Source organism: Ovis aries, chromosome 3 (genome assembly GCF_016772045.2).
Source record: "Ovis aries strain OAR_USU_Benz2616 breed Rambouillet chromosome 3, ARS-UI_Ramb_v3.0, whole genome shotgun sequence".
Classification (NCBI taxonomy): Eukaryota; Metazoa; Chordata; class Mammalia; order Artiodactyla; family Bovidae; genus Ovis; species Ovis aries.
Window position 1 is genome coordinate 157484063 of NC_056056.1, and position 12074 is coordinate 157496136.

At 39.5% G+C, this 12074-nt stretch overlaps 1 protein-coding gene across 2 annotated transcripts in view; it reads left to right on the top strand.

Annotated features, from left to right (window-relative positions):
- Nucleotides 1-858: 858 nt before the first annotated feature.
- The window catches only part of TAFA2 (TAFA chemokine like family member 2), a 569177-nt gene continuing 557961 nt past the window's right edge, over nucleotides 859-12074 (top strand). For both annotated transcript variants that reach the window (XM_027967497.3, XM_060412882.1), the window contains exon 1: nucleotides 859-2347. The gene's annotated coding sequence lies outside the window, so the exon portion shown is untranslated. The remainder of the gene's footprint in view (nucleotides 2348-12074) is intronic.

Genomic DNA, 12074 nt, shown 5'->3' on the forward strand with positions numbered 1-12074 from the left:
GCTTTACTGCCCAAGGGTGAGTGGACCCAAGTTTTGGCTTGGTAATACTACTTATTAAAACAATCACCCCAGCCTAGTGCAATTTAAGATGGCTAAAAAGTGAAACTGTGTTCCATATTTCTTTGTAAATGTGGTAACCAGTATTATATTTATAACTGATGAAAGGACTGTGTGACAGTCTGTCAATGGTTTTAGTGTATTAGAGCTATAAAAGCACAAAACTTCGAAGCTGGAAGGAATTTAGTCACCTTGACAATGACTAGTTTAGTTTTAAATAAGGTATGGGTATTGGCTCCAAAGCAAGATCCGTGAGTTATCACTAGATAATAAGGGGTTTGTAAGATTTCCTGGATCCATCAGGATCATTTCTTTGTTTTAGATTTTCTTTTTCCAAATTCATTATTCAGACTTATTCATTTTTGCATAATCCTCTAGTCACTAGATTAAAGTTTTGCTCGTGTCCAAACTTGATCAAATTGAACCTTAGAAGACTTCATTTGAGCCCTTGTGCCTACTGTTAAGTCAGCCCTCAAATTGACCAAACCTGTAAGGACATGACCTTTCAGCATTTTGCTATTAAATTTCTGTAAAGACTGTAAGGTTCCTTTATCAAAGACACTGCTGAACTAGGCCTTCGGTACAAATCCTGTCTATAAGTAAATTAAAGGTTGAAATTTGTAAAACCAAAAAAACTCTCTGAAGCCAGTTTTCCTTTTCTTTGTGGAAAAGTTGAAGTCCCAGTTACAGCCTGTATAGCGTACTAACCCGGACCTCCCTCTAGAGGGAGACATAGTCCAGCTTTTATACCAATTGCTGCCCCTCTCATCTTTTATTGCCTCTTCCTTTTTCTACAAGACCGCAGTTTGCTTTCAGAAGCAGGTGCGGCTGCTGAACAGAGGTGGCTATTGGGAAGAGAGATCGAGGAAGGCGACGCCGCCTGGTCCTGCCCTCGCATTTTCTAGCTTAACTCAACCTGGAGTGTTGGCACCTGTTTTCTCCCTGCGTTCTCCTTGCACCACACAGGGAAGCCAGTCATTCCGAACTCCCTGGACTTCCAGGCTGGGTGGAATAAGGGGTCTGGGTAGAACAGGGGATTTTGTCCTCTACGGTGACTTTCTAAAAGGTACCCACTAGTGTGTTTTTGACAGTGCAGCACCTAGGGTGCGATACGGAGAGGAGGCTTCGGTTACTAAACAGCTTCTTTTTATTCTGGGGATCCGATTTGTTTCCTCTGCCTTCTCCCCCGCCTCATCTCTTGCTGGTGTTAGATGTTGGAGCTCGCACCTTCTCGGTGGTGACGGTGCCAGCGTACTGGGGACAGGGGAACCGCGGCGATTTTCCTCCCATCCAGCCCATGATGCCTAGAGGAGCAGCGGCTGGGCTGCGTGGGGCTCTGCCCGCAGCACTTCGAGGCGGGATTGAGGGGCTGCAGCTGGCTAGGAGTTGCTGTTAAGTGGACTTGGCGCCAAGTCTCGCAACCGGCATCAGCTGAGACCTATCTGCTAAAAGCCAGAGCACAAGCCCCTGCCTGCACCGAGCAACTCCAGGGTCTTGAGGGCGGAGGACAGCGAGCTCGGAGCCTCTCCTCCGTCCTATCCCAAACCTCCCCAGCCACTCTCGCACGCCGGAGACCTGGGACCTGCGAGAGCCAGGGAACTGGAGAAGTACGCGGCGGAGGCTGCTTTCCTGAAGGTGAACTGTTCCGTCCAATTGCCTTTCCCCAGAGAGCAAAAGGGAGGGCGGGAGAGAAGGAACTGAAGATGTGTGCGTGTGTATCTGTGTGAGACGACGTGCAGCGAGAGGAAAAGTCGTTACTCGGCGTTTTAAAAGCAAACAAATCAGAGATGGATAAGAGCGGCGATTGCTGCGAGACCGCCTTGATTCTCGCAGCGTGAGGAGCTGAGCGCACCGCGCGCATCCGGCGAGGACAGCGGGCGACCGCGGGCGCTGGCGAGGGCTGGGGACTTCGGCTTCCTCCCTAGTCCACACATCTTTTGATTACTTTGACTCGTGAAAAACGAGAGGAGGAAAGAGACGAGGCTTCTGCACGTCACCTTCCACCCACTTTAAGGGGATTCCAGTTTGGATGTCAAGAGATTCCTGAACCCTTTTTGCTATCGGAGGAGGAAACACACGCGCGCGCGCACACATACACACACGCACGCTCGGGGCCACACTCACACGCCCTCCACTAGCACACACCTCCGACTTCGGTTCCTTATGCCCCAGAACGGTAACGGCGGATTGGCATCTTGGAAGCGATGCGAGAGCGATAAGGCTGGCGCGGGTCCGCGGAAGCTGCAGGAGCATCGCTAGGTGTTGCCGCCACCAGGAAGCCGGGCTGCAGGTAGGTGCCGGCCGCGCCTCCCGCCGGCGCTGGGGGCTCGCGCGGCAGCCGGAGGACCTGGGGGTCGGGGGCTGTAGGGAGCTCGCCCGGGGACAGCGAGGGGGTGATAGCAGATGCTAGTTGGGCGGCCCGGGTAGGGGCGGGAGTAGAGGAACGCCGAGGGGGTCAGAGCAAGCGAAGGAGGTTCCGAGAGCCTTGCCCTTCCTCTCTTCTCTGCCCCATTTCTCCTAACACAGAGAGCCACCCGGCCGAGGACTAAAGAGGGTCTTAATTCTATCCCTCTACCTAACCAATCTCGGTTGGTAATCATTTTGGACTCCTAATAAGAAGCTGGGGGTCGCGTATAAGGGATCCTGACATCAATAGCGTTTCAGATCGTCTTTCTGAAATCCTCACTTTCTGTCTACTTCTGATTATTTCTCGGGCCTGTCTGCAGAAGGTGGGTGTTTCAATGGGGCGATTGCTTTCTCCGCCTCTGACTGTTTTCATAAAGAATCATCTGGCTAAGTTCTGGCGCCTTGTCTCAAAGGCTTTACTTAGATTTGGTAGCAGGCGCTTTACTACTGAGATAAAGATCTAGTAAAGGATACTACGGGAGAGGTTTAGGACAAGAATCATTTTAGGAATAGCGTTCAGTAAACAAAACAAAACACACCTTCGAGAAACTAACGGTTTTTCATTTGTTTCCGGATGGATGTCCCTACAATCTTGCTAATACTACACGGTTTTGGTTTTTCTGACCCACTGCTTGCCTGGCCCTTCCCTCTTCTATTCCAGAAGGCCAGGTTCCACCAAGAAGTGTTTTCTTTTAGGCCACTGTCAGTGGGGAACGTGTTATTTCCAGAAACTGCCTTTGCAAAGGAAAGTTTGAGGTCCATCGCCCTCTTTCCCCTAGAACTGCAGGCTGAGCTGTCTAGTCTCCACATAAGGAGGACGAACTGTCGGTGCTTGAGAGCTCCTGAATAGACGCGAAGCTTTCCGAGTCAGTGAGTCAGTATTTCAGTTCCTGAGCAAATGTTAAACAATTGCCTGGAGCATGTGGAATCACGGGTGTAGTCACTACAGCAACTAGCTAGCCTCTTTTCACCTGGTGCTGGGTGAGTTGGGCTTGTGGCCATAAGACAGAATATAATCTTTTTGAGTGTGTTAAATACCGTCTTGAATTTTGCAAGCTCTGTTCTTGAAAAAACAAAGGCAAACCTGTATGCAACCTTTGCTCTGAAAAGTAACCCCAAAGCAGCCAGTGTATAAGGGTCTTTTACTCATGACAAGATGAATTTTAATGACTATTGACTGCATGATAATTATCTGATTCCTGTCTTCCCCAACTAGATTGTTTGAGACATCAGCATTCAGACTGTTATCAATTAACACTTTAAAACTGATCTATTAGGCAGTGTAAGTTAAGACAAATGAGTAATTAATTTAAGATTTCTGTGTAAAGTGCTAAATGGCAATAACTAGCAGAGGAGACTGAAAGCACTTCTAAACCCTTTAAAAACCAGGCACTAAGATTATTTGTATTTATTCCAGCCTTCCCATGTTTGCACACGTACTCTCAGACTGGTGAATCTTTTACAGTTTCAAATCTCACACCTAAGATTATTAAAAATGACCGGACACATTTAATCTTCTCTCTTCCTACTTTATCCTGTTTTGGATCACCTCTTGGGTCAGTTGTTTGCATATTGACCTTTGTAGAATCCTAATTTTTAAAGTCATCACTAGCCATTGAAAGGCCATTACTAACCACACTGGAGTTTATTTTATTTTTATTTTCTTAACTTTCAATGAAAAAAGTTGGGTTATATTATTTATAGATATAATACTATGAGAACAGTGTTACACTGCCAACTGACTTCTTAGATACAGTGACTTTTAAGAGGCAGAACACAGTTTTAGTAAGTTGCTTTTTTCAAGTTAGGTGTTTTTTTGAGACTGGAATATTGATTCTTGCCTTTAACACAGTTCTATAGTTTAGGGTGCTTGAACTTACATATTTATACATAGTGCTATGACGTACATCTCTTAAGGAAGAACCAAAAAACTTGGCATAAAAGCAAACACCTATAGTGCTACAAGTTGTGCTAAAAAGGAACCTAAAGTTACTGAGTTTATGTGATTTTGAAGTTGCAAAGTATTAGCTATTTTAAGTGACAGATTGGAGAGTGAAGATTCATTGAGATCCCATGGATCTATGTCAAGAAAGGTACATATTTCTTGAAGACTGCATAATAGTATTTACTAAACACCAAGTTATAACACAGCTGTAAAAAGATCTGTTTTTAGACATGGCCACTTTTCCTTTTAAAAAATTTATGAAGTGATGAAACTTAGGGGGTGATAGGTTTTATGGAAGTTATTTTGTATAGTATCAAAGTTTTAGTGGTCCTGGATTCTGTATCTTCAATATAGCATTTTAATTTTGATTCTTTTACCAAGTGTTTTTGAGTATTGAAATGTTAAAAATGCATTTTAGGATTGATTTATCACTAACTGCAAGTTATGGATTATCCTGTATAGATAGGCTAATATGTGCTTCTCTAGCATTTTCCAGGCTTTTTTTTTTTTTTTTTAATCATGAGCTCTGATAAAAGGTACTGTCAGATTCTGCCTAAATTCGGCTGTGGTAGCAAACTGATGGGCATTTGCCTCTCTAAAACATGTCCCAAACTAAGAATGTTCTAAAGTGTCATCAGTTTATTTCTAATATATTTGAGACGCTGAAACAACCAGAGTGCAAACAGTTCAGTGCCCCTGCTTTTACTTCTCCAGTATTTTATTAGGGATGCCTCATTAAGTCGCATTATTCTGCGGCTGTTTTGTTCGTTGAAGAGTCAAGTAAAAATAAGGAACGTGACTGCGCAATGCAGTTTAGTTTTCTAGGTGAAAAACCATAAGTTGAAGTAAAATAAGCATCTAACGTAGTCCCCTTTGGTCTATACCTGACATTTACAAATGCAGTTCATCAACCTGTTATTTGTAGGGCTCCATCAAAACAAAGAGAAAGAAAGGCATTAACACGCTGTTTCTAGATATGAAGGCCAAACCAGCTGCATCAACCTCATATCTGGTCCACAAACCCACACAGTGTTTCATGAAATATATATTGTTTATGAACCATTGATTTTAATGCCAGGTATGAATTTTCCATTTTGTTTGAAAATTCTTTGATTTATTTTGAACTACTTGGAGCACATGGAACTGTACCACTGAAAGAGTAATGTATTCTCACAGTGAATCTTTTTAGAGAACAGTCTTACTTTAGGTTTAGAATGCAGTCTGAAATAAGGGAGAGGGAAGGTCAGGCCCAGCAAACAGTAGCCTAGGAGTTGGTTTTGGTGTTTAAGTTGTCATTGACCACTGGTAATTTTTAGAAAGTCTGATTCTGTTCATTTGACACAATGAGTCAGTGCTCTTGTCAATGAAATATAGCTAACAATTTTTGTCTTCTCCTCATTCTTGACAGAAATTTTAAGAGGAATGGTTAGACTTAATTGGAATGTGAAGAAAAATGGTATTTAAATACTTTTTTCTGGCAATATGACTCTAATCTCTACTTCTATATGTTTATATATGTACATGCATACACACATACGCATTTAACGGGACCCGTGTATTGAAGGGGCGAGAAGGCCTTTAAAAAATGTCTACATTTTAAAGGTACCTAATATTTTACTCTTTCACATGATTTGACCTACAGTGCAACCGTAGCTGTCATTTAACAAGGTTGCTTATAACTGAGCTTTAATCTTTGAGCCACTGTTGAAGGCAGTATTTTTTCTCTTCAGTTCTCTCTTTTGGAGATATTTTTATTCATTAGGCTACAAATGCAAAAAAAAATCAGTTTTGTCCTCTATGTAAGGGCTTTTTGGAATGTGTTTATTGACACCGTAACTGGCAATCTCAACACATTTTAAACTGTGAATATATCTATATTCTTTTTATTAAATATGTACCTTTGCAGTCAAAACACAAACTGTGCATTACATTAGAGAATGCTATTCTGGTTTCAAATGGTTTCTATAAAATTTCCAGAAACATATTGATATTACACTCCAACTTTGTTAAATTTCCTAAACCCAGCCACTTCCAATGTGTGTACTACAGGTATGTGTTGGATTTTACCCTATACTACAAGTGTAGGCCACCTAGTGATTGGAATTAGTGAAAATTTTATGCAGTTGATTTTTATTAATATTTAAAAAATAGACTTTCAGGTTACTTGGGATTCATATTAGACATGAATATAAGCTATAAGGAGAGTATTCCATTTTATTCACAATTATCCATATGGGGTATATAATATTACTCGGGAATCAGAGCTTATATGCTTTTATTTGATAAAGTCCTTTTAATCACTTCCTTTAGTCTCCTACATTGCTCCATAGCACCTGTAAGTATTTCATGATTTACCCTCAATGGCCAGTTAGAGAAGGTACATCACCCTTTCCCCTAGTGAGAGCCAAAACATACTTATTCAATTACATTTATATTTACAGTTCTCCTTTTACACAGTAGATTTTGGAAACTTTTTATATATAGAGAGATTGGATAATGTGATAATGCTGCCTTCTTAGCAATTATAGTGGTAGGCTGAATTTAGTACTTTGACAAAATGGGGACAATCAGCCCAACAAGTTTCCTTTGCTCTTTTATCTTCTTGAGCTACATAAAGCTAAGTCTTCATATAAAGCCTGGAGAGTGCAAAGTAGCTTTTTATGAATGCAAGGTTTGTTTTACTAAATATTTTTGAGCGTTTTCTCTGCTATGAACTAGTCACTGTATAACTGCATGCCTGTGAATGGGCAACTGTGTTGACCTTTAAAGGTCATGCAAAGATTCTAAGCCTTACCATTTGCAGTGTTAATTGCCTATGGCCTCCTGTTGCTGCATATGGAGCTTTCTGTTGAGTTTAATAATACGGAACAGATTATGGAGCTAGCAGATTATACAGCTCTTTATAAGTGAATTCATGAATATATCCATGGTAGGCACTGTGACAGAAGATTTTTTGAAAAGCATATATGTGCTTTAAAGTTAAAATTTTTGAGCAGAATCACCTGGGCTATGAGAAGACAGATTATTTCTGGTACAAAAAACTGATCATTGAAAATTATTTTGTGTAAAAACTGTGCTTTGGTTTTATTTGGCTCTGACTGAGTTTTCACTGTAAACATTCTTCTTGGAGATCCGCAAAAGAATTGTACTCAAATATTGGAGAAAACATAGGCTTGTCCTTTCCTGCTCTGTTACAATAAAGACCATCTAGATGAGAAAAGCAAGGTGTGTTATTTGCCCTAGTCTGCATTATCCTGGCTTCATGTGTTTTGACTTTATAGATTGGAGTAAGCAAAGACAGGCAACTACGAAAGGGTTATGTGGTCATAGGAATAGTAATAATGAAATCTCAGTCTAGTAATAGAACACTGAGACTGTTAGAATATGTTCTTCAAGATGACAAGCCCTTTAAATCCCTAGAACTTATGTATACTCAAATAATAGAGCTTTGTGCATTGATATAGCCAGTTTGGGACTGCTCGGATCAGTCAAGAATTCAGAAGCGGTCAATTCGGATCATTTGAGGAAAGCAACATACATACTTATATTTTTAGTTTATATTAGTTTAAGACAGTTCCAAATTATTTAAGGTAAAAAACCTAATTATTGTTACTATTTCCTTCTTAGTTTAGTTTTACCTTTTTGTAGGAGTATGACAGATGGCACACTCAAATTTGTTGGTGCTGAAGAGTTCAGTAAATTCTTTCTGAGGATGGCCATCAGACATATCAGCAGCAGTGACCTGGTCCTGCTTTGGTTTGTGCTTTCTTCAGAAAGTTGGCTTGAATTGAGTGAAACAGTTCTAACTTTAGTTTTCTTTCATGGCATATAAGGAGAAAGGAGGTAGATGATCTACCTTTTAGGCAGGCAATCCAAAGGCCAAGGGTATTGACATCTCAGACTCTGGAAACAGAGGCCCCATTTTGGGCAGCTTTAAGTTCAAGGAAAATTCTAGCCTAATTTTTTTTTTTTTCTCTAGCTTTAGGTCCTGAAATGTTACATCACAGTTTCCTGCTAAGAAGCATATTTAGCATTTGTTGCAAACTTCTTTTAGATTGATTGTTGGTGTGTGTATAAATACACCAGAACTGGGTCAAAATTTAGACTTTGCTATTTGAAGATATATTTGCTCATCACATTATTTGTTGAGGGGTTAAAATTCATGTGCTAGCATTTTGGTTAGCAGATAAATTTTGAACATGATTTTTATAAAACCCGTGTGGTACCGTGGTGAGAGCTCTGGACATTCTTTTGTAGCTCTACCAATAAATAACCACATAAGCACAAGAAAATCACTTTACTTCTCTGTGCCTCAGTTTCTCAGCCATATATTTTCTTCATTCAAGTTTTCAAGATAATTGAAAATGTATTTTTTGCTGTGTCCTGACCTATTAAGCTTCATGGTATGGGAAGTGTAGTAATGTTGCAGTAGACGCCTTTATTTAGAAAGTCAAGAGATGGCTAGCACAGAAAGTTCCTGGAACACCAGTAAATTTTCCAGAAATGCTTTTCAGTAAGCAGTTTGTCAAAGTTCAGTTTTATATGATTGGGATGGTGATGATGTTAATGATGATTATGATGACGACTAAAGACTATAGATGAAGGGACACAAAATCGAATCAGACTAACTCTTATTCTGTTTATCCGTTTTTCCTAATTTGCATGATGCTCTTTTGTTGCGGAACAAGTTGTTAACAGGCCTTGAGTCTTTGGTTTGTTGGAGTTACATGTCTCTTCTCTACTGCTGGTTTTCAGAGTCACCGAAAGAAAATGATTTGGTTGATTAACCCAAACAGAACTAGGTTAACAAATGAATAATCTTCATATACCTGTTGATAATTAAACACCTTCATTCAAAAATCTGCATGTCAACTTTTGACAATTTATAATCCTTGGGAAAGTTCATAGATCTATTCAATGTCTTGAACACTCACTAGGTGCTTGGGGGGTATTTCAGTAAACAAAGATACAGAATTTACCATTTTAGTATAATACTTGACGTTTTGAAATGAATCTGGAGGAATGGTTCAACAATGTATTTGTGTTATAGCTGCTCTTACTATTCTTGTTTATAACTGAAGTATAGTTCCAAAAAGAAATAGTTAAAATATCTGAGCTGGAATGAGTTGTGAAGGATAATATCACAGTATATATTTAAGGTGAGGTAATATGTAGTTAAGTGGGTTGATTCTAGCTCAAAAGATGGATTTTCAAACCAATGTAACACAAACAATGGCTCCTTTTCCTGTTTTATGTACATGAAAAAAATAAATTCAGATAGGCTGAATGACTTGATCAGTGACATGATGCACCTTAGAGACTCTTAAAGGGGTTGCAAATTCAAATGTGCATAGGAGTCTGGCTATGTGAATCAATGAGGCTGGCCAAATGGAAGATGACAAATGGCAACAGACACTCAGTCTCAGCTACAGTGTTGGGGAGACTGTGGGGAATGGTAGAGATTCTGGCCAACATTCAGAATGGGAGAACTGAGCCTTGGCTCCACTTGTTGCCATGCCAGAATGTGGGCCTGGTGTTGCTAGATTTTCTGAATTGTAGAAGAGGACTTAGAAGTGTAGAATTTCTAATGTGAAAGTTTTAGATTTATAAATGATGCTATTCAAATTTGAAATACTGGGTGGGCCAACAGACATGTGTACAGACTCTATGTAGGCCAAGGGCCATGAGTGTGTCACTGTTGACAGAGGGTTATGTGGAGACAGCTAGCTAGGGAGATATGTGTATGCCTGCCCTTCTGTCATCTGTAGCCACAATTCTCCAACCCCAATTACATCTGGAGCCAAGGTGGTTGACAGCAAAAGGCTTCTTTAGCTGGAAGAGCTGACTGATCATAATGAGTGGTTCAAGCTCACCCCCTGTTTTAGTTTTCTTCTTATTGACTCATTGTACCGTTGATGCTGAACTCATCTTGATGTTGGTGGTACTTTGGAGGGTTTAAGCAATGTGCTGGGAATATAGAAGTTTAAGTGTATGCCAGATATCTGGAATAGCTCTATAGTTCTGTAAAACCATTTCCTTTAGATTAGTGCTTCTTAAAGTTGGAAATGTACACTAATCACCTGGGAAAATTTTGCTAAAATGCAGGTTCTGCAGTGGGGCCTGGAGATACTGCATTTCTGATAAGCTCCTGGCTGGAGCTAATGCTGCTGGCACTGGAGATGAAAAGTTTTAGAGAGTTTCTTCACCTGAATTTCACTCAATGCAAGCATAAAGGCTCCTACTATTACTTCTCCGACAGGCTTCTCCTTGTAGTAAGCAGCCTAAACTTGGCTACCGACCTCAAGCACTTTTTTCAAAGGCTCTTTAATTTGCGCATAGAATTCATAAGCGTTATGCTTAGTTTTCTAGTCTTCTATTTAGAGAACATATTTTTCCCCCAAAACATGTCAGAAATTGCCTTTTCTTCACATATTAATGAAAATTTATTTCCTACAGTTTGAAGAAATGTTTATTTTATAAGTAAGGCATTATCTTAAACACAGATTTAGTCTAGTATACAAGTCAGTTTTAGCTCCTCAAATCATTTTTGTAATTTCAACAGTAATTGCTTTCTATAAATTTAAATGTCACAATTTTGGCCACAATATCTTGATTTTTGTTCAATTTAAGTAGTTATTAGGAATATGTGGGAGTATGGAGTTGGAAAAAGATGGTTTTCCTTGTGTGTTTATTGTGCTTATAACTTTTGAAGTGAATCTCTCTCCTTTTCTTTTTTGCTCTGCTAATCAATCCTAAATAGCTTTCCAAAAAAAGTGATTTATTTAACATCGAAGGCATAATAACTTATTATGTAGGGTATTTGACTTTTTTATAATTAATAATTTTTTTTCTAAACCAGTTTTACTAATGCCAGAGGTGTTGTATCTCAAATGTGTAACTCGATTCAACTGAGAGATGACCTAGATCTCATGTTACAAGCCCAGTTAAAAAAAAATTCTGTTGCCAGTTTTATCAATGTCCTGGAAATTCTCAGGTTTTCTTCTTGGTATGTTAATTTCACTCCGAGATTAGATTTAGACATGTCAGAGGGAAGCAGTTTCTTGCATGCTGTATGATTAAAATAGTTTGTAATAGTAATGCTATTAAATCTTACTCAACTTCTTTTAAGTGCTTTAAAAGTTTCTATTACATTGAATAACTTTGTTCATAGCTGAGTAATGATGTGAATTGATTTTATTGAATCTGTTAGACTGTAAGTTCTGTGGAGGCAGAACCATAAACATGTTTCTATTGATTCCTGGTGCTTAGCACAGTGTCTGGCATCTAACAGGTACTTAATACATTTAACAGGAAAATGATCAATAGTTCATGTTGATAGAATGTCTCTTTATATGTTGCTTCAATGTGTGAGGAAGTATTATATGAACTGTCATTTATTCTAATTGTGTTCAGTGTGGCTGTGTGTGTGAGAGAAAGAGGGTTTATTTTGCCTTGGAATTTCCATCCCTAACCTGAAAGGTATGTTGGCATTAAAAAAATAAATGCATTCTAGTCAAAACATCAAAGACAAAACCCAAAATGAGCATGTTGACCGATATTCCATTCTCTACAATTTATTGTGACCTGGAGGGTTAGAGACTACGTGTGCTTATGATTCTGCTATTGTATAAATTAAATAATATTTGTCAATGTCAAATTTAAGTAT